At 36.5% G+C, this 24966-nt stretch overlaps 1 pseudogene; it reads left to right on the top strand.

Moving 5' to 3' along the window:
- Positions 1–19281: 19281 nt before the first annotated feature.
- On the top strand, positions 19282–23897 carry LOC144230226 (ubiquitin-fold modifier-conjugating enzyme 1 pseudogene; annotated as a pseudogene).
- The last annotated feature ends 1069 nt before the right edge of the window (positions 23898–24966 follow it).

Below are 24966 nucleotides of genomic sequence, written 5' to 3' on the forward strand. Positions count from 1 at the left end.
TTACTTCTGAGGGAACATTCATGATCCTTTTAAAATAAACTCGATCTTTGTAGCATTTCTTTATTAGGAGTTTATACTTGGCTACACAATTTCATACTTGTTCACTGTATGCATTTTCATTGAATACTTATTATTTTATCAGTTAATTGGAATTTTCAAAAGGTCAGGTGCCAGATGTGTCCTTTGCATTAATATATCAGTTGCACCTAGCAATGAACCCAGAAAAGCATGACTAATTGATGTTTGTTGAAATAATACATGAACAAGTTTCCTACTCTATACAGGATTTCTATTCTGTGTTCCATAGAACTTACTTTTAAATGCCTCATTAGGTACTGAGGTATGTATATGCCTTAAATGATTATTTTCTTTTCATGGCCATTTTCCTTTGTAGACTGTTAGGGACACAAGGAAAGAGTCCATCTTATTGACACCTCTGTGCCTAATTCTATGTTTTATGTAGTGGAGACACAATCAATATTTATTGGTTAAGCTCAAAGTATTATTATATTATTCTATTAAATTACTAGAGTCAAACTTGAAATATCTAAAAGATCTGAAGCGGTGAGAACCAGGAGAGCCAATGATGTAAACGCAAGTCTGAATCCAAGTCTGAAGGCAGGAGGAGACTGATGTTGTCCTTTCTCAAGATAGGCAAAGAGGATGAATTCTTTCTTACTCTTATTGTTCTATTCAGGCTCCCTGTGGATTTTGGGTCACATAAAATAGAACTCTTCTCTTGATTTCCTGAATTTATCTTCAGAATCTGTTGACATTCTTAACCACAGTCTTATTTTAACCTAATTCTAGTCGTTGGTTTAACTTTGTGTCATGAAATAAGACACCATTCCTGTCTTCCAGTTCTAGTGCTTAGCCAGAGTTCCAAGTTCTATCCCTTGGCTCTAATCCCCTGATCAAGCCAAATGATGCATATTTCAATGTCTAAATCACATGGGGGCTGTGTAAGTCAAAGACTTTCAATGCCTGAGAGGCCCTTTGTCCTGGAAGACTAGCTCACAGTAGGGCCACATAAATGGCTCTATCCAATTCTCTTATCCCTACCAGGATATTATGAAAATCATTGTTTCATCCTGGTCTCTTGTGAATAAGAACACACACAACCTACATAACTCTAAAGAAAAATGTCTCTCAGTATTCACACGTAAAGACGTTTATCACAAATATGATCTGCGTTCAATATTTTTCATCTCAGTAGGGTTGCTACCTGCCCTATCTATCTGGTTTGCAAGCCTGAATTCATTTAAAAATATCTATTGCTCCCTCTGCCACACACACACACACACAGTTTCTTGTAATCAATGTAGCCTACTCACTATAATATATATGTTCAGTCATTCACTCAATAAATACTTAAGGAGCTCAGTACTGGTCAATAGTGATATAACTGTGGAATAAAGTACACAATCTATGACCTCAAGAAGTCAAGGTTGACTTAGTGGCTAACATTAAACTATTATTATAAACATTTATAATTATTCCCTAGTGACAATATAGACGAAAGAAATTCAACGGGGATGCATGAGATAGTGTCATAAAGGCTCTAATTTAGAACAGTACATTAGAAAAGACTGAATGACAATCAGCATGTCAGTATAACCACCTGCTGATCCACAGCCCAATAGAACTAAAGAAGATTAAGTTATAAAATTGTAAGCCTCTGGACTTCTGGGGATAATTGCAGAGTAGGAAGATCCTAAGCTCACCTCATCCCATGAATACAGCTAGGTAACAACCAGCATAAACAACTCAGAAAAATGATGCCCAGAATGGCAGAACTGACTCTCCTCAACTAAATGTAGAGAAGAGGGCATGTTGAAGATGGTATAAAGGGCAGAGATGTAGTGGGGCACTAAACAGGCCTGCTAGACTGTCCCTGGGAGGGAGGGGCATCACAGGTAGAGATTAGGGAGAGAAACAGACCCTCATATTAAGCACCGTACACATAGAAAATCCACACAGGGAAGACAAATCCCCAAATACGGGCCTACTTTTGTGAGTTCTTATAATCAGCAGTGCTTAATTCTTGGAGCTTTAAAAATTAGCAGGCACAACTCTGGGAGAGTCATGAGGGAGATGGGAAACTGAGTCTGTGCCCTTAAAAGGACAACACAACAAAAAACCCTACTGAGATACAGCATAGAACCCACAGTTTGAAAAGTGCCTAGGGTATCTGGGAGGATACATTTACAAACCTCAGAACATGTGTCGGATGGGCAGAGACCTTGAGGAGACCTCTCTAGGAACAAAGAGCTGGCTGACACCCATTCCATTTCCAAACCCCCAACCCAGATACATGGGACCATGGCAACCAACAGAGCACCAACACTCTCCACCCAGCTTGGCAAGTGCTCATCATGTCCCACATCCTCCTGCTGACAGGACATCTACAGCCAGGTCTCAGCTCCAGGTTTGTTTCCATGGTAGACCCATTCAAACTTTGCTAACACTGCACAGCATGCCCCACCATCCCCCGCTGCCAACATTTCTGTGGACCTACTGCCTCCAACTGTGCCAGCTTTGCTCCCAGTCGCTGCAGGACTCTTCTGCAACAGACATACATGGACATTGCTGTCACTGTGCACCCCACCCCTGCACTCTTGATCTCCTACTGACTTGTCACCAACATCCCTGAGGCAGGAGTTCTCTAAAGCAGCTCCAGGTCCCCTCCCACAATAACCTGCACAAGCTTCGGTAACACTACATGCTCTGTCCCCACATTTCTGTACACCTGCCCCCTCCAATACAGCCCTGGCTGGAGCCAATCCAAAGTTGTGACACAAGCCTGGCAGTGTGTAAGGAGCCCCAACAAATACCAGAACAACTACTAAGTGACTCCTGCACAGAGAGGGGATGATATCCACACACAGAGTCCATTTACAGGCCCAGCAATGGACTGTGGGCAGAGACCTTTTCTGCCTTGAGTCCCTGCCCACCATAAAAAGTTTCTCAGGGAACACCACAAAGCACACTGCATTTCTGTGCTACTGCATCTCTGGCAAATGCCTATTCTGACCCAAGCCCAATGCAGCCTTAACTGGTCCACTCATAGCACAAAGATGAAACCCTGACCAAAACAGGCAGCGAGCCATGTCAGACAATTGGACTGAAGGTAAAAATAGCTCAACAATAAGAGTAGGGTACATAAAACACACATAGGCTACACCCCTGAAGCACCAGGTTCTGATGAACAGGGGACATTACATTGCAGAGGGCTACAGGACCTCTTCTTCATAAAGGCCACTACTTTCAAGAGCAATAGATACAGCTGACTTTTCTAGCACACAGAAACAGACATAGAGAATTAGAAAAAAATGAGACAGAGAAATATGTCCCAAATGAAAGAACAGGAAAAAAAATCACAGCAATAAGGCTAAAAGAAATGGAAATAATATGTTTGCTAGAGAATTTAAAGTAATGTCATAAAGATAATGGATTGGAGAAAAGAGAGGAGAGCCTTAGTGACATCCTCAGCAAAGAGATAGAAAATATAAAAAGCAATCAGAGATGAAGACTTCAATAACTGAAATTAAAAATACACTAGATGGAATAAATAATAGAACAGAAGAAGTGGAATAAGGGATAAGTGACCTGGAGAACCAAGTAATGGAAAGCAATCAAGCTGAACAGGAGAGAGAGAAAGAAAATAATAATAAAATTTGTTGTTACAACATTAAACGTAACAAAACTTGTATTATAGGAGTGCTAGAAGTAGAAGAAAGAGATAAAGGGGCAGAAAACTTATTTGAAGAAATAATAGATGGAAACGTCCCAAATTTGGGGAAGGAAACAGAAATCCAGATCCAGGAGGCATAGGAAATTTTCAATAAAATATATCCAAGAAGGCCTACAACTAAATATATAATAATTAATATGGCAAAAGGTACTGATAAAGAGAGAACTTTAAAAGCAGCAAGAGAAAATAGAACAATTACACACAAAGGTAACCCCAAAAGGCCACCAGCTGATTTTTCAGCAGAAAATTTGCAGGCCAGAAGGAATTGAATGATATATTCAAAGTGCTGAATGAAAGAAACCCATAACTGAGAATACTCTATTCAGCAGGGACTTTCAGAATAGAAGAGATAAAGAGTTTCCTAGACAAACATAAGTTAAAGGAATTCCTCACCACTAAACCAGTCCTACAAGAAAGTTAAAGGAGCTTTGATTGGAAAGGAAAGACCATAAGCGGGAGTAAGAAAAGTAGGAAGCACAAAAGCAGTAAAATTAAGTCTAACTATAAAAATTAGTCAAGGCATTGACAAAATAAAAGGATGTAAATTATGACACCATATACCTAACACATGAGGGGGTGGGGTAAGGGGTAAAGAATGAATTCAAATTTAAGCAGCCATCAACTTAATATTGACTAGTATATGCATAAGTTGTTGTATATAAACCTAATGGTAATTAAAAAAATGTGAAACCAGTCATAGATATGCAAAAGATTAAAGAGATAATCCAAGTATATCATTAAAGTAAGCCAGGAAAACATGAAAGAAGAGAGCAAGAAAGGAATAGAGAAGATGTACAAAAACAACCATAAAACAAGTAACAAAATGGCATTATTGCACACTCATCAATAATTATTTTGAATGTAAATAGACTAAACATTACAATCAAAGGACATACGGTGACAGAATAGATAAAATACGAAGACTTATCTATGTGCTGCCTACAAGACTCATCTCAGACCTAATGACACATACAGATTAAAAGTGAAAGGATAGAAAAGGACTCATCATGTAAATGGAAGTGAAAAGAAAGCTGAGGGAACAACTCTTAGAACAGACAAAATTAACTTTAAAACAAAGATTGTAACAAGAGACAAAAAAGGACACTATATAAAGTGAAAAATCCAACAAGATGATATAGCAATTGTAAATGTTTATGCATCCAACATGGAAGCAGTCACATAAATAAGGGACCTAATAACAAACATAAAGGAAGCAATCAATAGTAATCCAATAATAGTAGAGAACTTTAACACCCACTTCCACCAAGGTATAGGTCATTCACACAGAATATCAACAAAGAAAAAGAAACCGTGGTTTTGAATAACACTCTGGATCAGACGGATCTAACAGGTATATTCAGAACATTCCATCCAAAATCAGAATACATAGCCTCTCAAGTGCACATGGAATATTCTCCAGAAGAGACCACATAATAGGCCATGAAACAAATCTCAAGAAATTAAAACAGAATGAAGTCATACCACCATATTTTCCAATCACAACAGTATGAAACTAGGAATCAACCACAAGAAAAAATTTGGAAAGAGCACAAATACATACACATTATATATCAAGCTACTAAACAATAGATGGGTAAACCAGTAAATCAAAGAGGTAATCAAAAAACACAGAGAGAAATAAAAATGAAAACACAATGGTCTAAAATCTTTTGGATGCTGCAAAAAGCTGTTCTATGAGGAAAGTTTATAGGAATGTAGGCCTGTCGTAAAAAAAAAAAAGAAAAAGAAAGAAAAATCTCAAACAATCCAGACTTATACCTAAAGAAGCTAGAAAACAAAGAACAAACAAAACCTCAAACTAGTAGAAAGAAGGGAATAATAAAGATAAGAGCAGAAATTGGGGCACGTCGGTGGCTCAGTCGGTTAAGTGTCTGACTCTTGATTTCAGCTCAGGTCATGATATTACAATTGTGGGATCGAGCCCCATGTCAGGTGCTGCACTGAGCATGGAGCCTGCTTGGGAGTCTCTCTCCTTTTCTCTGCTTTCCCCCTTCTTGTGCTCACTGTCAAAATAAATAATTTTAAGAAATTAAAAGAAAAAACAGAGGGATGCCTGGGTGGCTCAGTTGGTTAAGTGTCCGATTTAGGCTCAGGTCATGATCTCACTGTTTGTGAGTTTGAGCTCCTCATTGGGCTCTGTGCTGACAGCTCAGATCCTGGAGCCTGTTTCAGATTCTGTGTCTCCCCTCTCTCTCTGATCCTCCCCTGCTCACGCTGCCTCTCTATCTCTCTCAGAAATAAATAAAACATTTAAAAAAAATTTAAAAACCAGGAACATTAGAGCAGAAATAAAATAGAAACTAAAAAACAACAACAACAGCAACAACAACAAAAAACTCACGATAGAACATGTCATAAAATCAGGACCTGGTTCTTTGAGAAAAAAAATTGTTAAACTAGAGAGACAGAGAAGAATCCAAATTAATACAATCACAAATCAAAGTGGAGAAATCACAACAAATACCACAGAAATACAAAGGAGGGGTGCCTGGGTAGCTCAGTTGGTTAAGCGTCCGACTTTGGCTCAGGTCATGATCTCATGGTTCATGGGTTTGAGCCCCGCATCAGGCTCTGTGCTGACAGCTCAGAGCCTGGAGCCTGCTTCAGATTCTGTGTCTCCCTCTCTCTCTCTGACCCTCCCCTGCTCACGCTGTCTCTCTTTCTCTCTGAAATAAATAAAACATTAAAAAAAAGAAATAGAAAGGATTATGAGAGAATATTATGAAAAATTATATGTTGGCAAACTAGAAGAAATGGATGAATTCCTGGAAACCTACAACATCCCAAAACTGAAACAGGAAGAAATAAAAAAAAAATTGGACCAACCTACTGCCAGCAATAAAATTGAATCAATAATCCAAAAACTTCCAACAAACAAAAGTCCAGGACCACATAGTTTCAGAGAAAAATTCTAACAAACATCTGAAGAGTTAATATTCTTCTGAAACTATTACAAAAAACAGAAGAGGAAGGAGTGCTTCCAAATTCATTCAACGAGGCCAGCATTACCCTGATTCCCGAGATAAATTCATGATAGGAAAAGAAACTACAGGTCAGTATCTTTGATTAACATAGATGCAAAAATCTTCACCAAAATACTACAAACTGAATCTGACAATACATCAAAAAATCATTCACCACAATCAGGTGGGATTTATTTCTGGGTTGCAAGTGTGGTTCAATATTTGCAAATCAATCAACCTGATACATCAATAAAGAGGATAAGAACCATATGATTATTTCAATACATAGAGAAAGGTATTTGACAAAATACAATATCCATTAATGATAAAAATTCTCAACTAAGTTTAGAGGGACACACAGCCATATATGAAAACTCCAGAGCAAATATCATCCTTAATGGGGAAAAACTGAGAACTTTTCCCCCAATGTCAGAAGCAAGACAAAGATGTCCACTCTCACCGCTTTTGTTCAACATAGTACTATAAGTCCTAGACATAGCAATCACAGAACAAAAAGAAATAAAAGGCATCCAAATTGTTAAGGAAGAAGTAAAACTTTTACTATTTGCAGATGTCATGATACTATATGTAGAAAACCCTGAAGAATTCACCAAGAAACCTCTAAAGCTGATTAGTGAATTCAGTAAGGCCACAGGATACAAGATCAATGTACAGAAATCTGTTGCATTTTAATCCACTAATAATGTAGCAAAAAGAGAAATTAAGAAAGCAATCACATTTATAATCATACCATAAGTAAAATACCTAGGAATAAACTTAACCAAGGAGGTAAAAGACCTATACTCTGAAAACTATAAAACACTGAAGAAAGAATTGAAGATGATACAAACAAATGGAAAGGTATTCCATACCTATGGATTGGAAGATCTAATATTTTTAAAATGTCCATACTACTCAAAACAATCTAAACATTTAATGCAATGCCTATCAAAATATCAACATCATTTTCAGAAAGCTATAACAAATAATCCTAAAATTTGTATGGAACCATAAGAGACAATGAATAGCCAAAGCAATCTTGAAAAGAAAGAACAAAGCTGGAAGTATCACAATCTCAGATATTAAGATGTACTACCAAAAAGTAACCAAAACACTATGGTACAGTTACAAAAACAGACACAAAGATCAACAGAACAAAAAAGAGAGTGAGCCCAGATATAAACACATTAGTCTTCAACAAAGGAGGCAAGACTATGCAATAGGCAAAGGATAATCTCTTCAACAAATGGTGTTGGGAAAACTGGACAGCAACATGCAAAGAAAGTCCATTCAAAATAGATTAAGGAGCTAATTATGAGACCTGAAACCATAAAAACCCTAAAAGAGAGCATAGGCAGTAATGTCTCTGATCTTGGTGATAACAATATCTTTTCTGGAAGTATCTCCTGATGCAAGACAAAAAGAAGCAAAAATAAACCACTGGGACTACATCAAAATAAGAATCTTCTGCACAGCAAATTTAACAAACAAATGAAAAAAAAAAAGCCCTACAGAATAGGAGAAGATATTTGTAAATGACTTATCTGATAAAGGACTATTATCCAAAATACATGATGAACTTATATAATTCAACACCAAAAAACACAAATAATTTAATTAAAAATGGGCAGAGGACATCAACAGAAATTTCTCCTTAGAAAACATACAGATGGCTAACAGACACACAAAAAGATGCTCACTATCACTAATTATCAGGGGAATGCAAATCGAAACTACAATTAGACAGTACTTCATACCTGGAATGAGGTAGAGTAGCTAGAGTGAAAAATACAAGAAATAACAAGTTTGATGAGGATATGGAGGAAAAGAAACCATCATATATTGTTGGTGGAAATGTATATTGGTGCAGCCATTAGCCATTGTGGTAAACAGTGTGAAGGTTTCCGAAAAAAATTTTAAAAATACAAATTCCATTTGATCCAGCAATTCCACTACTGGGCAATTGCCCAAAGAAAATCAATAAACACACACACACACACACACACACACACACACACACACACACACACACACNAAAAAAAAAGGATTAAAAACTTACATTTGCAACAGTACAGATGGATCTAGAGAAATGGGTCAGAGAAACACAAATACCATATGATTTCATTCATATGTAGAATTTAAGAAACAAAGCAAACAATGTGAATAGGGACAAACCAAAAACAAAGTCTTAACTATAGAGAACAAATTGTTGTTTACCAGAGGGGAGTTGGGTGAGGTGACTGGTGAAATAGTTGAAAGAGATTAAGAGTACACTTATGATGAGCCCTTAGTAATGTACAGAATTGTTGAACCACTATATTGTCCACCTGAAACTAGTATACACTGTATGTTAACTATACTGGAGTAAAAATTTAATTTTGTAAATGTTTTTATTTATTTTTGAGATAGAGAAATAGAGGCAGAGAAAGAGAGAGAATGAATGAATGAATGAGAGATAGGGGAAGAGAGAGAGAGGGAGACCCAGAATCTGAAGCAAGCTCCAGGTTCCGAGCTGTCAGCACAGAGCCTGATGCAGGGCTTGAACTCACAAACTCCAAGATATGACCTGAGACAAATTTGGACACTTAACTGACCGAGCCATCCAGGCTCCAGCTAGAGTAAAATTTTTTTTTAAATTATTAAAAATTTCTAACCTCTGGAAATGATAATGAAAGCAAAAAACAAATTAAGAAATACTTATTCAAGAAAATCTATGAAAATTCAATAAAAAAGCAAGGAGTCTATGGTATTTGGACAAAGACTGCTCTCTCCTCTCCACTACTCCCTCTCTTTTGCTTGGCAGAGCAGAGAACACTCCACACCCCTAGAACCAAGAACATAGAGGACTCTGTCCCCACAACTCCAAGTCAAATAATTTTCATGCTAGTAGGAAGAAGATTTCAACATTTCTAGCCTGTCCTGAACTACCAGCTGCTGAGGCTAAGTTATGGGTGTGTACATTTAAGATGCAGGAGCTCCCTCCTTCATTCTGGTCCCACTATGGAATGGAAATTCTTCCTTGGCCATGGCAGTTTGAAAATTCTGAGGTCCCTTTAACACTTGCCCCCTGGCTTGTGTAGTAGTACTCCATGACAAAGAGGCAAGCTAAAAGGACCTCAGGCTACTGCCACTCTCTCCACTGAGTTCTCAGCTGCTTCAGTGGAGGTATCTGGGAAGAAGGAATAGGTATCAAAAAGCTAGCTCTTTTGCAAATGAAATCAGTTCTTTTTGGAAAAGATTAACAGCAAAAATTCAACGTATGAGTGCTTTTTAGAACAGGGAGGTTGCTATGAAAGGCATGGATTTGAGGAAGACCCAGCTCAGATGGTAGGGCACCTACTTTGCAGGAGAGAACTGGGAAATAAGACAGCTGGACAGAGTCCTCCTGGGGCAAGCATACACATCTAACACAGATCTCAGAAACTATTCCTTCAAAGGAGCCACAATCTGATTAGATTCATTTGTAGACAAATTTATGCTCCAGGGCACTGGTGAAACAGTATAGTAATCAACTGGAAATTAAAAGTTGAGTTTTGTGAGGAAAGAGAAAAATAGCTCTACAAATGCCACTGTTGTCATAGGGTGAACAACGGACATACTCAAAGCTATGCTTTTCTAAAGAGAAATATCAAAAGCTTAACTCTACAAAGAAGGGAATGGAATTCACTAAATTAACTCAGTACGTCACTAAGGCAATAATAATAACAATCCTTGGCAGAGAGCCACCATAAAAATATTTTTCACATTATGATGTGTATTATTTAAAGTAATTTTATTTTCAACAAAAATTATGAGGCAATAGAACAAAACAGGAAGGTACGAGCTATACTGAAAAAGCAGCACACTATAAAAACTGTCAGTGAGAGCCACAGATACTAGATTTAATAGAAGAGTTCAAAGTGGCCATTATAAGTATGTTCATTAAACTAAAGGAAAACATGATTCAAGAAGATATAATGGAAATGACACATCAAATAGAAAATATCAATAAAGAGAAAAGATTAAAAGGTGAAAATTCTGGCATGAAACGTAAAATAATTGAAATTTTAAAAATCATATAGTGGCTCAATACTAATTTTGAAATTGAAGAATAATTACTGAATTTGAAAGTGGACTGATAGAGATTATTTAAGCCAAAAAACAAAACAAAACAAAAAAACAGTAAAAAGAATGAAGAAAGTTGGAGATTGCCTCAGAGAAACATAGAACACCATCAATATTATATATAATATTAGAGGAAGGAGAGGAGAGAAAGGATAATTTAAAAAAAATTAATGTAAGGGGCGCCTGGGTGGCTTAGTCGGTTAAGCGTCCGACTTTCGCTTGGGTCGTGATCTCACGGTTCCTGGGTTCGAGCCCCACGTCGGGCTTTGTGCTGACTGCCAGCTCAGAGCCTGGAGCCTGTTTCAGATTCTGTAGCTCCCTCTGTCTCTGACCCTCCCCTGCTCACGCTGCCTCTCTCTCTCTCCCAAAAATAAATAAAACATTAAAAAAATTAATGTAATAATGATAATAAACTACCCAGATAAGAATTACTTTATAAACACCTAAACATACAGAAAGCTCAATAAATTCCAAGAAAGATAAACACAAAAATATCTACAACAGTTACATTATAGTAAAAATGCTGAAAGTCAAATACAAAGAAAAAATCTACAAAGTAGCAAGTGAAAAATGACTCATCATTTACAAAGGAACTCCAAAAAGGTTAAAAGCTGACTTTTCAGCAGAAATAATGGAGGCCAGAAAGTAGTAGATAACATCATTTGATTCTCACTATTCATGGTTATTATGTTTTCCAAAATCACCATGAACATTAAATTAATAAATGTTAAACTATACCTCCTAGAAGAAATACAGGTTTAGGTCTTTATGAACCTCTGGCCACAGCATTTTTATCAACCAAAATATAATTTGCATTATCCATTTGCTAGCGTTCTTACAAAACAAGCCAGTTTCAGCTGTGTCAAAACCCACTCTTTCATATAACCTGTGAGTGCTATGTTTTTCTGTGTAGTGCTAAGTAGGTACTTTTTGAATTCCTCTACAGCCTCCTGTTCTTTGATTTAGCAAATAATTAGTTATGACACAAAAAGCACAAAGAAGAAAACAGATAAATTTATCTTAATTAAAATAAAAAATAATGTGCAAAGAAAGTAACAACACAACTCATAAAATGAGAAAAAAATGTTTGTGAAGTACATATTTCATAAGGGACTTGTATCTGGAATATACAAAGAACACCTACATCTGACTAATAAAAATAGTCAAAGAATGTGAATCGATATTTCTCTGAGGAACATATACAAATGACCAATTTAACTACTCGGTATATATCCAAGAGAAATGAAAATGTATGTGTACACAAAAGCTTGTACATGAATATGGCAGCATTTTTCATAATAGCCAAAAGGTGGAAACATCCCAAATGTTGATCAATGGACAAATGGGCAAACAAAATCTGTTGTATCAATACAATGGACTATGATTCAGTTATAAAATGAAGTACTGATATATACCACAACATGAATGAACCTTGAAAACATTGTAAGTAAAATAAGCTCGTTACAAAAGCCCACATATTGTAAAATCCTATTGGTATAAAGTCCAGAATATGTAAATCTAAAGACACAGAAAGATTAGTGGTTGCTTAGGGCTGGGGGAGGTGGGAATACAGGGATTACATATACATGTGATTATCCTAAAAAACACTGAATTATGTACTAAGTAAGTGAGCTGTATCTAACATGAAAAGAAAAGCCATCTCTACAGGAGAAACCTTAATGGTAAGATTTCAATGATGAGTCTTGGTAAAGTGTGAAAGAAGTGGAAGAACAAGACAGCAAAGGCTCTGAGGTCTGAAGGAGTTCATTACATTAGTAGAGCTAGTGTTGGGAGCCATTCTGAGCCCACTAGTCGAGAAAACTCCTGGTGAGGTTAAAGCAAGTTTGCACGCTCTCTTGCCAATCAGATGATGACCGATATCCATCCCTACTCGATTATTTCTGCTTGAGCACTGACCCCTAAGGTACCTTGCTGATCAATATCGGGAGTGACTTGTCCCCTTATTCTGGCCCTGGTATGATGATTGCACCTTGTGAAGGAACTTATTGTAGGAACTTCCTTTGATTATGGGAACAGACATCGTGTCTCCAGAAGGTCCTGTTTCCCTCCATACTTTCCCTTGAGCTATGAACAGGCTAATGACCCTTACTCATAAAAGACTGACCTTTACATGTACAATTCTGTTTCTACCGTTGCGTTAGTCCAAGATGTTCATACAGCTCAACATGTAAATCATCTAACCAAAAATGTTTTTCATGCCCTAGCTATTCAAGAAATCATAAAGGCAGACACAAAGGTAAATGCACTAGTAGAGGCTATTCTACATATTGGGAAATAAACTAAACTCTTTAAAGGTATGGTTGGCTCTCTGGTGCAATAAAGCATATAACTGGAAAATCAAGTCTTGCCCGGAGACAAAGAGCCTAACTTAGAGAAAAGGAACAGATAAGGNTAGATCAAACTAGTATTGATAAAATGAGGCAAAAAGGTATGAAAATGGCAGAAAATGAGAGAAAAGACACACATTTGATAGAAAATAGGCAGGAATTTGATATCCACTTGAAGAATTTTAGGCTCATTCGTAAGTCAAATAAGTAGATATTGAAAAACGCTGAGCAGGTTTGTGGAAAATGAATTGGAAAAGTTGAGTGGAGGTGGGCACATTGGTTATAAATCTCTAGTGTATTATACCTTTGCAATTATTTGAATGAAGTTTTCCTAGCATCCTTTGTGTTATTATGGGAATGAGAAGAATCTTTACTTCCAACAGACTGAGGGAAATTAGGCCTGATGAAAAAATCAAGGAGACACTGTTAGAATCATACTAGTGTACGGTTGGCACTTACAAGACCTTGAGAATGATTGTCTCTTTAAATTTAAATTTTCACACCCTATGTACTTTGGTTGCAAGCCCCTCTCTCAGTTCTGATGAGAAACTTAAGGGTTTGATCCAGAAGAAAATCCATTTCCTATCAGATTTGTGAATAGGAGCAAATTCCTACTTCTCTTTGGTTCACAATGGTGACATGTAAAATGAGATTCATGTTACCTACTTTACAGTGTGGTTCTGGAGCATTAATTCTATAACTGTGAAGCCCCTACCAAAAGGCCAAAGTATTTAGCAAGCACTCAGCAACTGTAAATATTCTTCTAATACTTTAAAAATTGGTTATGTAGCCCCCCAGGTGTAAAAAATGTTTCAAAACAGACTTTTACAGGATGAGCTCCTTTAAATCAAGACTTTTTTTTTAACCACTTGGCCCAAATTTAAGTCTCCAGCCTTATTTCTTTATATTGTAACTGCCCATGAGGCTCAGGAAAATTGTAATTCTCTCCCTTCTCATTTATTTTGGGAAACTTACAACCTATATGTTTCCAGGTCAAACATAGTAATAAAGTACTAAATATACGAGGCAATTAAAGATGTGTTACAAAAATTGTACCATTAGTTACTTCTCCTGTAATGCAGTAATAATTACTATGAATAAGTGAGGGTCTGGAATGGAGCCAAGATTGCCATGGGTCCCTAATCTGCTCATGAGTTCCAGTATTCCCTGCCCCTGCCCTATGATTTAAAGACAGTTTCTGACTATCAGCATTCATCTCAACTGGTTGTGAGTCAATAATTTTGCTTTCCAGATATTCCCAAGAATGGGTCCTATCATTTCTGAGTATCAGTGGAGTTCCTAAACCAGTGTGCCAAGTATTTGTATAGAAATGAAAACCCAGCCACCATGAGGAAACTGTATGGATTTAAGATTCCCATCACAAATAAATAGATAAATATCCAAAGATATTTTTTTAAAAAATCTTTTAATGAAAACCCATACTTCATCTAATACTCTTTCTCCCCAGTGATTGATTCACAAATAAGACTCTTTTTTTTCTAAATCTTTCTAGTTCACTCTTCTCAAATTCCAGACATGGCAGTTATTTTTCTGTTTCTATTTTTGTTGGCATGACTTTCCAGTCCCTCATTTAGAAACATGCAATTCATATACCTAACAAACTCATCCCAAACTCTACAGTTTTTAAACTCGAAGTATTATTCTTTCCTGCACAGGCATTGAACTTGGCAATCATCTCCCTGAGATCTGTATACAATGAATATGTATGTACTTTAAAGAGACACTGTTACCCAGAAAAAAGAAAAACTAAATATTTGAAAATGGTTCTGATCATGCATCACAGGTTCATATGTTTATGGTCTTTTTCTCAATCAAATGAAATTAATGTAAAACACGCTTTGCTTCTGAGAGTCAAGGCTGTTGCCTAAGATTTGGAAACAGTATTTCATATTTGAAGAAACATGAGCTTTCTCAACAAAGAAGGCTTATTTTCTTCTCTGCACAAAAACTGGCTGGACAGTCACAACTGCTGGTGGAATCCTGAGATGGCTCCTCACAACATGAACCCGGTTTTTACTCTGTATAAAATTGGCTCAGAGGAAATTATTTTTCTTTATAAGCCTATCTTGAATGAGTCATACCAGCTTAAATATATAGCAGAATAATAAATATAACAACATAAACATGGTTGGACATTCATCATTATTATAATACACTATTAAGCACTTCATTAGCTCTTTTTGATTTCATAATAATCCCTACTCATTTCTTGAGTCTAATTTTCCTCCTTAGTCATTACTTGCTAACCACACAAGACTTCTTTATATTCCTCATATACACCTTGTCCTTTCTCATCATTAGGTACTTGCCCAAATTGTTTTTTATTAAAATTTTTAATGTTTATTTTTGAGAGAGAGAGAGAAAACAAAAGCAGGGGAGGGGCATAGAGAGAGGGGCAGAATCTGAAACAGGCTCCAAGCTCTGAGCTGTCAGCACAGAGCCCGACGTGGGGCTCAAACTCAATGAACCGTGAGATGAGGACTTGAGCCAAAGTCAGACACTTAAAAGACTGAGCCACCCAGGTGTCCCACCATACATATTGATTTCTGTTCTAAGAAAAACTCAGAGACCCCTTTGGGTCTGGGGGTGAGGGAGACAGATAGGGGAACAGAGGATCTGAAGCAGGCTGTTCACTGACAGCAGAGAGTGGGGTTTGAACTCATCAATGGTGAGATCATGACCTGAGCCAAAGTTGGATGCTTAACTAACTGAGCCATCCAGACGTCCCCCCCAACAACTGTTTTTAATTTATCTAGAGTTTCTCTCTGTATATGGGCATACCCTTCCTCCCAGTATTTTATGTAGTAATTTTCTAGTGTATTTTTACTTGTTCTTCTGTATTCTTTGAAACATCCCTGGCTTAGGAAAGCTTGAGTGTACTAGTCACAAACATTTGTAAACTCACCCTCTCATTTCTGTTGCACATTTCTAATCAATGTGCAATATCTGCCCTTCCTGCTAAACTGCAGACTTCCCAAGGCAGACACATTTGTCTTGGACTTCTAGCTTCCCTTCTGCTTCTTCAATTGGTTAAAATTCACAAGACCTTAATTCTGCTGAAAAGACAAAAATGCTTTCAAAGATTTTATTCTATTATGGCTCCTGGATCTGTGTAAATAGGGAATATTTTTAAAAGAGTTTTAAGGTATTAAAGGAAGATGTTTATGTTCTGAATAAACTTGTGCTATCAAGTATGTAAGCTATCCAGTATCTTCTATAAAACCAAAATGAGAGGGGCATCTGGGTGGCTCAGTTAGTGAAGTGTCCAACTTCACCTTAGGTCATGATCTCATGGTTCCTGAGTTGGAACCCCATCGGGCTCACTGCTGTCAGCACAGGGTCCACTTTGGATCCCCCTCTCTCTGTACCCCTCCACATGCACACTCTCTTTCTCAAAAATGAATAAACATTCTTTAAATTAAAAAAAAATACTTGTTAAAAACAAAGAGAATGAGAACTGTTTAGTACTGTTAAAAACAATTAACATTTGGATTAAATAACTTTAATTAGTAAGAACTATGTTATTTATAGTTTATATATTTATAGTTATTTATAGTATATACATTTTTGGCATTAGGTTGCTCATAGCTTATTTGTATGCCCCATAATACAACCTTCCTAAGCCTATTATTACATAATTCTTGTTTTTGTTTTCTTTCACTGTGGTTTTCACTTTTGTTTTATTGGAAGGTTTTTGATTATCAACTTAGGGGAGGACTGCATTGCTTTGGTATCTTACATTTTTTTTTGTTCCCTCAAATCCTCTTTGAAAATTCTTGAGAAATACGTGTAATAAATATCTACAAATCCATAGGAAAGAAAAATTATATATATGCATAGAACATGTACTTGATTGTAAAAAGTATTATTTTTTGTAATTTATTGCTGTGTCTTATGCAGTGCTTTGTATGCTATCTGCATATAAGTGTTGCTCAATTACTTTACTAAAAACAAAGTTATTATATACAACAGCATCTGCAATGTACATTCAGGAATTCATTAAAACTGTTTATGAAATGCCTACTATGTATCAAGCATCATAAAAGAGTTTTATGGATTAGTCATTTAATCCATATAACACTATTAATTCATTACTGTCCATTTTATATATGAAGGGAACTGAGATTTAGAGACATTAAGAAATTTGCTTATGATGTGCAATAAATGGCCTAATCCACCTCCTGCTCAATTTTCTAGCATAATGTAAGCCTCATGGCTTTGATGAAATCTCTCTCTCCTTAACAGTTTTTATTTTATCTTGCCATACTGTTGAGACTTATCTTTATTAGTATTTTATAGACACTGCTAAAATAGTATATCATACAATGGATGGAATAACAATCTAATCTCTTATCCTGGTGGCAGTTCACAATGAGAGCAGGAAAATTCACACAGACCACACCTTCAGATAAAAATCTCTATGCTAGCATTATTCAGAGATAAAGGCTGAGATAGACAACAACCTGTGGAACTAACCAAATATAAAATTTGTTCAAAATTTATCCATAACTTGCTGTAATTATCTCACTATGAGATAACATCTGGTATTGTAAAGTAGCAATAATTCCTTTTCCTATTTCAAGGATTTTATTTTAAACATTCCTGCTCAAGAAACTATCTTGTCTTCAGTTACTAGTTGAGCAAAATATTGACAACACTTTGTGGGGAATGAGGATATGAAACTCAAATTTTACTTATTGCCCATGATTTTGTTTTAAATTTTTCCTCCCAAATCCATGTCTAAGTATGAAGTATATATACAATATAAATAATTCAAACAGAGAAATAACATATGCACTCATCACATAAATAAAAACTGCTAATATTTTGTTGTTTTTCACATGTGTGGCAGACTTTAAAAATGAGATAATGTAGCATGATTTACTTTTCATCTCTATCTATATATATAGATAGATCTATATCTGTATGTCTATATCTATATGTATCTATGTATCTATCTATCTATGTTGCTGTTGTTATTATCAAGGGCTGCATGCCAACTGGTTATTTAATCTGAACCATGTTGGTGACGTCTAGACTAATTTGGTATTTCTAGTATTTTTTATTTATGCTTAGTTTATTTCTAATAAGTTCCCTAAGTCCCCTCACATTTCTTTTGTCATTGCATGAACACTATTAAACCAATCATTGCTATGAAGAATAAAATTATGGTGATTGAGATTTGGGAAGATGGAAAAGTAGGTGGATCCTTCTCCCACAGACGCATCAGGACTTCAACTATATATAATGCAACTCATTCTGAAAACAACCTAAAGACTATCAGAACAGCTCTTCCACAGTTAATAATATGAAGAAAAGTCCAAAAGATAAGAACAGCAGAGACACAGTTGGGGGAAAAATTCCCAGGGCAGGAACCCGCAGCATAAGTTATATCATGGGCACAGTGATTATCCCTGAGAAGCAAGGAGATCAAGCCTGGCACTGAGCAGTTTCCACCCTGGGGATATGCATGAGGAAGATGAGCCCCCATAATGTCTGGGTTGAAAATCAGTAGGGCTGAACTTTGAGAGCTCCAGAGAGCTATAGGAAACTGAGAATAAGCATACAATCTCATCCACCATGAAACCAAACATAGAACAGAAGTTTGAAAAGTGCTTGGTTATATATGAAGGAAATTATTGAGTAATTTTAGGGCCTATGCCAGTAGGGCAGAGATCTGTAGGAACTTTCTCCAGGAAAGGAAATTCTAGCAGATACCATTTTTATTGTCCTCCTTTGGCCTAGTTTTCCTGATGCTGGTGAGATTCAGTCCTGAAGCATTCTGTCTACCTTGTTAGCACCACTTACACTGCCCAGCCATTCCCCTGTGGATGTGACCCACCCAACAGGCCTGTATCAGCAGGCACCCCTCTATCTAAAGCAGCCCCTACCCTTTACACACGGCAGCCAGGCTTGGTCGGAACAGTGTCCTGCCTTCCTCCCCACAGAGTGACTACTATCACTATCACAGCTAGTGGACACCCCAGCCAGAACCCGTACTACTCCAAAGCAATTCCTGCCATGGTGGTGGGGATGTTCTGCCCACAAACATAGCTGCAACAGTTGCAGCATGGCTTCTCCACCCCAAAGTGGACCTCACCTACCAGCCAGTCTAAAGCAGCTGGAACCAGGCTTTTCAGCCAGCTCAGCCCATCAGTATGCCCCCAGCAGATGTGGCTGACTCATAACAGGAAGGTGCGTGCAGCCCACATAGGGGGCACCACTGGAACATCTGCTTCAGGTTGGCCTCACAGGACACCTTCTACACAAGGCCAAGACTCTTCAAGACCAAGAGACTCAGCTGACCTAACACATAGAAACAATCACAGAGAGTCAGATGAAATGAACAGATGAATATGTTCCACACAGAATAAGTTAAAATATCAGAAAAATAAATGAAATAGAGATAATAAATCTACCCAATCAAGAGTTAAAAATAGTGGTTATAAAAATGCTCACTAGACTTGAGAGAAGAGTAAATGAACTCAGTGAGAATTCCAACATAGAGACAGGAAATATAAAAATGAACCATTCAGAGGCAAAGAATACAACAAAACAAAAAACACTGGACAGTATCAAAATCAGATTAGAGGATACACAAGAATGGATTAGCAATATGGAAGGCAGGGTAGTGGAAATAATCCAAAATCGAAAGAAAAAAAGGTTTTAATAATGAAGATAGGTTAAGACACTTCTAGAACAACATTAAAAAATGTTGACATTTGCATTATAAGGGTCCCAGAAGGAGAAGAGAGAGAAGGAAAGGGGCTGAGAACTTCTCTGCACTGGGGAAGGAAACTGACATGCAGGTCCTGGAAGCACAGAAAGCCCCCAAGAAGATGAACCCAAGGAGTCCACAGCCAGACACATAATAATTAAAATGGCCAGAATAAGGATAAAGAGAATCTTAAAAATAGCAAATGAGAAGCAATTATTTATGTACAATAAATACTGCCGCCTTCTTTCTGTTATTGCATGTCTGCCCCTGGGGCTAGGCAGGTGCGCTCCTTTCACAATCTGAGCCACAAATGACTCAATTTGTCCAGTTCTCTGGGCTGGGGGACTGACTGAATTGAAGAAAGGGAGAATTCAGCAACTGAGGCCCCCAGATACTGACACCAAGGTGAGGGGAAGGAGTGTTAAGCTCTGGAGTTTTCAGAGTCTTTTTTTCCAAGTGGATTCAGTTGCCTGGAACAAACCAAGTAGATGATTGGCTGTTGGGCCGCCACCTCACCGTATTCATTATATATTGTGTGTGGTCATTATTATTATTTGCCTTTATTGAGTGCACTGCACTTGATGTTCCAGGGCTCCCTAGGGGATCTCAATCACTGTCTGGAATTTAAATACTAAGTAAACACTGATGACTCCCAAACTTCTTACCAGCCTGGACTGTCCCCTCACTGCAAACACATATTTCCCCTTTGTCCCTTGATCCCTCATATGGCTATCACCTGGTATTCCAACAGAAACTGTGTATGTCTGAAGTGAGTGACATGATATATTCAAGAGCTTAAAGGGAAACAAACAAACAAAAAAACTACTACAGCCAAGAACACTACACCTAGCAAGGCTATTATTAAGAACTGCAAAGAGACAGAGTTTCCCAGACAAACAAAAATTAAAGGAGTTCACTGTCCCTAAACTGGCCTTATAAGAAATGTTAAAGGGACTTCTTTAGACAGAAACAAAAAGGTCATCACTAGAAGAAAATTAAGAAAGGAAAAGTCAGTTCTTCACAAGTAAAAGCAAACAGAATAAAAGGAAATAGATCAATCACTTATTTATAAAGTTAGTATGAAGATTAAAAGATAAAAGTAATGAAATCAATTATACCTACAATTATTAGCAAAGGGATACACAAAAAGATGTAAAATTTTATGTCATATACATAAAACATGGAGGGGGGAGTAAAAATGTAGTGCTTTTAGAGTGTGTTTGAGTTTAAGAGGTCATAAGCTTAAAGCAGATTGCTATATACATATGATGTTATATATACACCTCATGGTAATCACAAGACAAAACCTGTAACAGAGTGAGAGTGAGAGAGAGGAATTCAAGCATAATTAAAGGAAGCCATCAAATCACAAGGGAATACAGAAATAGAAAATGAAAGGAACAGAGAACTACAAAAACAACCAAAAAACAATTGTTAAAATGACATTAAGTACATACCTATCAATAAGTACTTTAAACATAAATGGACTAAATGCTCCAATCAAAAGACATAGAATGAGTTAAAAAAATAAGACCCAATTATGTGCTGATTATAAAAGACTCACTTCTGACCTAAAGACACATACAGAGAGTGGAAGGATGGAAAAAGTATTCATTGTGAATAGAAGCAAAACAAAACACAGTAACAATATTTATATCAGATAAAATAGACTTTAAAATAAAGACTAACAGGAGACAAAGGAGGGCATTACATAATGAAGGGAAAAATACAAAAAAGGATATGCCAATTGTAAATATCTATGTACCCAAATAGAAACACCTAAATATTTATTAAAAGATATAACAGACATAAAGGGAGAAATGGACAGTAATATAATAATAGTAGGAGACTTCACCCTATTACATCTATAGCTAGCTCACCCCACAGAAAGTCAATAAGAAAACAATGGTTTTGAACAACACATTAGACTATATGGACTTAACTGATATGTACAGATTATTCCATCCAAAAACAGCAGACTACACATTCTTCCCAAGTGCACATGGGTCATTCTCCAAGATAGATCACGTTAGGCCACAAAACAAGTCCCATAAATTTAACAAGATTAAAATCATATCAAGCATTTTTTCCTATCACAACACCACAAAACTAACAATTATAAGAAAAAGACTGTAAAAAAACAAACATGCTAAGTAACATGCTACTCAACAGTAAGTCCATAAACATATCAAGGAGAAAATTAAAAAAAAAAAAAAAAGACTTTCAGACAGATAAAACAGAAACACAATTGTTCAAAAAATTTTAGAACACAGCAAAAGCAATTCTTGGAGGGAAGTTTATAGAGATTCAGGCCTACATCAAGAAACAAGAAAAATCTCAAACGAAAAAAACAACCTAACCTTACAACCAAAGGAAGTAAAAAAAGAACCAAGCTCAGAGATAATAGAAAGATGGATATAATAAAGATCAAAGCAGACATATATAATTTTTAATGTTTATATATATATTTTTTAGAGAGAGAGACAGACCACAAGTGGAGGAGGGAAAAAGAGAGAGGCAGACAAAGAATTTGAAGCAGGCTCCAGGCTCCAAAATGTCAGCACAGAGCCTAATGAGGGGCTGGAACTCATGAACCACAAGGTCATGACCTGAAATGAAGTTGGATGCCTAACTGACTGAGCTACCCAGCCACCCCATATAAAATATAGACTAAATATATTAATTTATAAATAGAAAATATTAATAAAACTAAAATCTGTTTATTTGAAAGATGAACAAGATTGATAAACCTTCACCCAGCTAATTAAGAAAAAGATACCAATAAATAAAATATAAAATGAAAGAGGAGAAGTTATAACTGACACCACAAAGGATTATAAGAGACCACTTCAAAAAATTATATGCTGGAGAGAGGCAAACCATGAGAGACTCTTGAATGCTGACAAAAACTGAGGACTGATGGATGTGGGGGGGAGGGGGGGATGGGCATAGAGGAGGACACTTATGGGGATGAGCACTGAGTGTTATGTGGAAACTAATTTGACAATAAACTATTTGTAAAAAAAAAAAATTATATGCCAATAAATTGGACAACTTAGAAGAAATGAACAAATTCCTAGAAATATACAATCTTCTAAGAATGAATCAGGAAGAAATATAAAATAAACAGCCTGATTACTAGTAATGATTGAATCAGTAATCAAAACCCAAAAGTCCAGAACTGGATGGATTCACAGGTGAATTCTACCAAGCATTTAAAGAAGAAGTAATATCGTTCCTTCTCAAACTCTTTAAAAAAAATGAAGAAGGAATGCTTCCAAATTCATTCCATGAGGCCAACATTACTCTGATGATATCAAAACCAGACAAAAACAACACATACATAAAGGAAAATTAGCACCCCCAAATAGTGGGTGACATCATCTGGCATGTCAAGCCTAAAATCCCAATCTTGAAGTCTAACACTGGACATGAAGATTGGGAGTTGTGGGTGCAGCAATTCAAAGGGTAATATTAATCTCTAATATAATATTAGTTAGGTTTGTGGATAACAATGTGGACAATGGTTTTGACTGGATTACAAGGAAGGGACTTGGTAATTTGGAAAATGCTGACACTCAGAACCTCAAATATGAGTTTGACATCAAGTTTCACATTCCTATGATATATTCCACTAGTGCTTCAGAAATAGCAGTAATTGAGCTGGATGGAAAAACAGAAAAGATGTACAGGGGTGGCAAAATATGCCTAACTGATCACTTTAAGACTTTGTGGGCCAGGAACTAGCTCATCATGGTTCTGGGCCTGGGTCCATCAGTGCAGTGAAAATCTTTGATTTGATTCAGAAGTGCATAATTCAGCATAAAGAGAAATGCAGTCAAAGAAGGATCAGGCCACTGAGACAGGACAGAGAGACTTTGATGGGCTATGTTTCTGTTTTAAGTGCATCTATCTTCTCATCTAACTACTTCCCCCATACCACTTTGCCCATACTTTTTACTAAGTAGCTGTAGCAGGCATGGCTTAAAAACAACAACATGTTACTGCTATTGAATTTCAAGGCTACACCTGGAGGGTATAGACTGGGGCTTTGGAAAACTAAAAGGCAATGTATATCCCTTCCCCAAGTGGAGCAATGTGAGATCCCAGAGGGAGGGAAGGGGGTTTCTGAAAGTGGGTACATTATCTTTTTGTTGCTTGAAATAAGTCATCATAAAACTACTTCCTCTGGTGGAAAAAAAAAGAGAAGGAAGGGAGGGAGGGAGGAAATTATATGCCAATATTTCTGATGAACATAAATGTAAACATTCTTAATATTAGTAATCAAAATATCAAAATTCACCAATACATTAAAATAATAATTCACCACAAGTTGGATTTATTCCAGGGATGAAGGATTGTTCATTATTTGCAAGTCAATAAACATTATGCATCATACAGCAAAAAAGGGGTAAAAATCATATAATCATCTCAATAGATGTAGAAAAAACAGTTAACAAAATTCAATGCCCATTCTGATCTAAAAAAAAAAAAACTTTCAGCAAATTGGGTTTAGAGGGAACATATCTCAGCATTATAAAGTCTGTATATGACAAACCCACAGCTAAGATCATACCCAATGACAAAAAGCCTAAAGTATTTTCTCTACAATTAGGAACAAGACAGGGATGTCCACTCTTACTCACTTTATTTTTTTTACAAATAGTTTATTGTCAAGTTGGTTTCCGTATACACTCTTACTCACTTTAATTCAACACAGTACTGAAAGTCTTAGCCACAATAATCAGACAAGTAAAAGAAATAAAAGGTTTATAAATTGGTAGGAAGTACAACTGTCACTATTAGCAGATGACATTACACTATATGTAGATAACCTGAAAGACTCCACCAAAAAACAACTAGAACTATTACATTCAGTAGAGTTGCAAGATGTAAAATTACTATGCAGAAATGTGTTGTATTTCTGTGCACTGATAACAAACTAGCAGAAAACAAAATTAAGAAAGCAATCTCCTTTACAATTGTGTCAAAAAGAATAAAAAAAACCTAGGAATAAATGTAACCAAGGAGGAGAAA

The sequence above is a fragment of the Crocuta crocuta genome, unplaced genomic scaffold, assembly GCF_008692635.1.
Source record: "Crocuta crocuta isolate KB4526 unplaced genomic scaffold, BGI_CrCroc_1.0 scaffold328, whole genome shotgun sequence".
NCBI classification, from domain to species: domain Eukaryota; kingdom Metazoa; phylum Chordata; class Mammalia; order Carnivora; family Hyaenidae; genus Crocuta; species Crocuta crocuta.